Genomic DNA, 4,862 nt, shown 5'->3' with positions numbered 1-4,862 from the left:
CCCCCTCTCTCTCTTCCTCCCTCTCCCTCCTTCTCCCTCCCTCTCTCTTCCTCTCTCTTCCTCCCTCTCTCTCTCTCCCTCTGTCTCTCTCTGTCTCTCTGTCTCTGTCTCTCTCTCTCATAATGGCTGATACAATTGTCAATACACAAAAACACACACTATTGGATCTTTTACTCTGATGAACCCTGACTAATACAGAGCCCAGTCTCATCAATGTTAGGAAAATCAAGGCTTGATTGATGACTGGCCTTCAGGGTGAGAGAGCTGACTGAGGAGACGGAAGGCTCGCTTTTGCTCTGCCCTGGTGTACATGCTGAGCACATGGAGAAGAGATGAAAATCAAGGGTCATAAACAACTATGAAACAAATTCTATTTTCGTGTGTGTGTGTGAGAATGTGGTTTTTCTTAAGCATCCATGTGGAAATGGAACATGCTGAACTTTGAGTCAAGTCCATAGCAACCATAGCTAATGAAAAATTAATCAAGTGGTAAACCCAAGACTTAATTGAACAATGGCTGACACCTGTGTACCATTTACCAACCCTTCTCTTCCAGTCAGTCCCCCAAAGTGCTTTCTCGATGGACCAGTCTTGCCAGCTGCCTCATCTTTCTGTCCTTCAGCACAGAATTTCACAAATAACTGACAGGAGCCTGGCCAGTTCGGAACAGAAAGTAGGGGAAGGAACAGGCAATTGGAATTGGGTATGAGAAAAACAGAGTGAAAAAAAGGAAAGAGAAAGGACTTGGTAGAGACGGAGAGAAAAAAGTGGAAGGGACAATAAGGGGAATCCATTTCTCTGCACAGATATCAGAAACAGAAAGCCTCATAGGAAGCTCTGTGCTGAGGAATTCACAAATTTATTTCCCTTCCAGCTCTATACTTCTACAAAATGTCACATTTCCTCTCTTTGTATTTCTCTGTGATCCCACCGCAACAAAAGGTTTTCCTCAGCGACCCAAGGGTTTAGGCTGTAAAGTGCATGTACTGCACATTAAAAGTAAATTCTTTTTTTTTTTTTTTTTTTTACTTTCTGTGCTTTTTATTTTTTTAACTGAAAGATTTTTATATTTTATTTAAAAACTATTTTATTGGAGTATAATTGCTTTACAATGTTGTGTTAGTTTCTGCTGTACAACGAAGTGAATCAGCTATATGTACACATATATCCCCTCCCTCTCAGACCTCGCTCCCCCTCCACCCCCACCCAGCCATCTAGGTCGTCACAGAACACTGAGCTGAGCTTCCTGTGCTTTATAGCATGCTCCCATTAGCTCTCTGTTGTACACATGGTAGCGTATATATGTCAGTCCTAATTACCCAGTTCGTCCCACCCTCCCCTTCCCCCCCCACCGTGTCCACATGTCTATTCTCTATGTCTGCATCTCTCTTCGTGCCCTGCAAATATGTTCATCTGTACCATTTTTCTAGATTCCACATATATGCGTTAACATACGATATTTTTCTCTTTCTGGCTTACTTCACTCTGTGACAGACTCTAGGTCCATCCACAATCTCTACAAATAACCCAGTTTCGTTCCTTTCTATGGCTAATATTCCACTGTATATATGTACCACATCTTTTTTTTTTACATCTTTATTGGAGTATAATTGCTTTACAATTGTGTTAGTTTCTGCTTTATAACAAAGTGAATCAGTTATACATATGCATATGTTCCCATATCTTTTCCCTCTTGTGTCTCCCTCCCTCCCACCCTCCCTATCCCACCCCTCCAGGCGGTCACAAAGCACCGAGCTGATCTCCCTGTGCTATGCTGCTGCTTCCCACTAGCTATCTACCTTATGTTCAGTAGCGTGTATATACATGTCCATGCCTCTCTCTCGCTTTGTCACAGCTTACCCTTCCCCCTCCCCATATTCTCAAGTCCATTCTCTAGTAGGTCTGTGTCTTTATTCCTGTCTTACCCCTAGGTTCTTCATGACATTTTTTCCCTTAAATTCCATATATATGTGTTAGCATACGGTATTTGTCTTTCTCTTTCTGACTTACTTTACTCTGTATGACAGACTCTATGTCTATCCACCTCATAACAAATAGCTCAATTTCGTTTCTTTTTATGGCTGAGTAATATTCAATTGTATATATGTGCCACATCTTCTTTATCCATTCATCCGATGATGGACACTTAGGTTGTTTCCATCTCCGGGCTATTGTAACTAGAGCTGCAATGAACATTTTGATACATGACTCTTTCTGAATTATGGTTTTCTCAGGGTATATGCCCAGTAGTGGGATTGCTGGGTCATATGGTAGTTCTATTTGTAGTTTTTTAAGGAACATCCATACTGTTCTCCATAGCGGCTGTACCAATTCACATTCCCACCAGCAGTGCAAGAGTGTTCCCTTTTCTCCACACCCTCTCCAGCATTTATTGTTTCTAGATTTTTTGATGATGGCCATTCTAATGGGTGTGAGATGATATCTCATTGTAGTTTTGATTTGCATTTCTCTAATGATTAGTGATGTTGAGCATTCTTTCATGTGTTTGTTGGCAGTCTGTATATCTTCTTTGGAGAAATGTCTATTTAGGTCTTCTGCCCATTTTTGGATTGGGTTGTTTTTTTTTTTTTTATTGAGCTGCATGAGCTGCTTATAAATTTTGGAGATTAATGCTTCATTTGCAAATATTTTCTCCCATTCTGAGGCCTGTCGTTTCGTCTTGATTATGGTTTCCTTTGCTGTGCAAAAGCTTTGAAGTTTCATTAGGTCCCATTTGTTTATTTTTGTTTTTATTTCCATTTCTCTAGGAGATGGATCAAAAAGGATCTTGCTGTGATTTATGTCATGGAGTGTTCTGCCTATGTTTTCCTCTAAGAGTTTGATAGTGTCTGGCCTTACATTTAGGTCTTTAATCCATTTTGAGCTTATTTTTGTGTATGGTGTTAGGGAGTGATCTAATCTCATACTTTTACATGTACCTGTCCAGTTTTCCCAGCACCACTTATTGAAGAAGCTGTCCTTTCTCCACTGTACATTCCTGCCTCCTTTATCAAAGATAAGGTGACCATATGTGCGTGGGTTTATCTCTGGGCTTTCTATCCTGTTCCATTGATCTATCTTTCTGTTTTTGTGCCAGTACCATACTGTCTTGATTAGTATAGTCTGAAGTCAGGGAGCCTGATTCCTCCAGTTCCGTTTTTCGTTCTCAAGATTGCTTTGGCTATTCGGGGTCTTTTGTGTTTCCATACCAATTGTGAAATTTTTTGTTGTAGTTCTGTGAAAAATGCCAGTGGTAGTTTCATAGGGATTGCATTGAATCTGTAGATTGCTTTGGGTAGTAGAGTCATTTTCACAATGTTGATTCTTCCAATCCAAGAACATGGTATATCTCTCCATCTATTTGTATCATCTTTAATTTCTTTCATCAGTGTCTTATAATTTTCTGCATACAGGTCTTTTGTCTCCTTAGGTAGGTTTATTCCTAGATATTTTATTCTTTTTGTTGCAGTGGTAAATGGGAGTGTTTTCTTGATTTCACTTTCAGATTTTTCATCGTTAGTGTATAGGAATGCCAGAGATTTCTGTGCATTAATTTTGTATCCTGCAACTTTACGAAATTCATTGATTAGCTCTAGTAGTTTTCTGGTAGCATCTTTAGGCTTCTCTATGTATAGTATCATGTCATCTGCAAACAGTGACAGCTTTACTTCTTCTTTTCCAATTTGGATTCCTTTTATTTCCTTTTTTTCTCTGATTGCTGTGGCTAAAACTTCCACAACTATGTTGAATAAGAGTGGTGAGAGTGGGCAACCTTGTCTGGTTCCTGATCTTAGTGGAAATGCTTTCAGTTTTTCACCATTGAGGACGATATTGGCTGTGGGTTTGTCATATATGGCCTTTATTATGTTGAGGAAAGTTCCCTATATGCCTACTTTCTGCAGGGTTTTTGTCATGAATGGGTGTTGAATTTTGTCGAAAGCTTTCTCTGCATCTATTGAGATGATCGCATGGTTTTCCTCCTTCAATTTGTTAATATGATGTATCACGCTGATTGATTTGCGTAAATTGAAGAATCCTTGCATTCCTGGAATAAACCCCACTTGATCGTGGTGTATGATCCGTTTAATGTGCTGCTGGATTCTGTTTGCTAGTATTTTGTTGAGGATTTTTGCATCTATGTTCATCAGTGATATTGGCCTGTAGTTTTCTTTCTTTGTAACATCCTTGTCTGGTTTAGGTATCAGGGTGATGGTGGCCTCGTAGAATGACTTTGGGAGTGTTCCTCCCTCTGCTATATTTTGGAAGAGTTTGAGAAGGATAGGTTTTAGCTCTTCTCTAAATGTTTGATAGAATTCGTCTGTGAAGCCATCTGGTCCTGGGCTTTTGTTTGTTGGAAGATTTTGAATCACAGTTTCAGTTTCAGTGCTTGTGATTGGTCTGTTCATATTTTCTATTTCTTCCTGTTTCAGTCTTGGCAGGTTGTGCATTTCTAAGAATTTGTCCATTTCTTCCAGGTTGTCCATTTTATTGGCATAGAGTTGCTTGTAGTAATCTCTCATGATCTTTTGTATTTCTGCAGCATCAGTTGTTACTTCTCCTTTTTCATTTGTAATTCTATTGATTTGAGTCTTCTCCTTTGTTTTCTTGATGAGTCTGGCTAATGGTTTATCAATTTTATCTTCTCAAAGAACCAGCTTTTAGTTTTATTGATCTTTGCTATTGTTTCCTTCATTTCTTTTTCATTTATTTTTAATCTGATTTTTATGATTTCTTTCCTTCTGCTAACTTTGGGGGTTTTTTGTTCTTCTTTCTCTAATTGCTTTAGGTGCAAGGTTAGGTTGTTTATTTGAGATGTTTCCTGTTTCTTAAGGTAGGATTGTATTGCTATAAACTGCCCTCTT

Source organism: Monodon monoceros, unplaced genomic scaffold, assembly GCF_005190385.1.
Source record: "Monodon monoceros isolate NGI ecotype Baffin Bay Population unplaced genomic scaffold, NGI_Narwhal_1 Super_Scaffold_21, whole genome shotgun sequence".
Taxonomy (NCBI): domain Eukaryota; kingdom Metazoa; phylum Chordata; class Mammalia; order Artiodactyla; family Monodontidae; genus Monodon; species Monodon monoceros.
Note: the sequence above shows the minus strand (reverse complement) of the source record.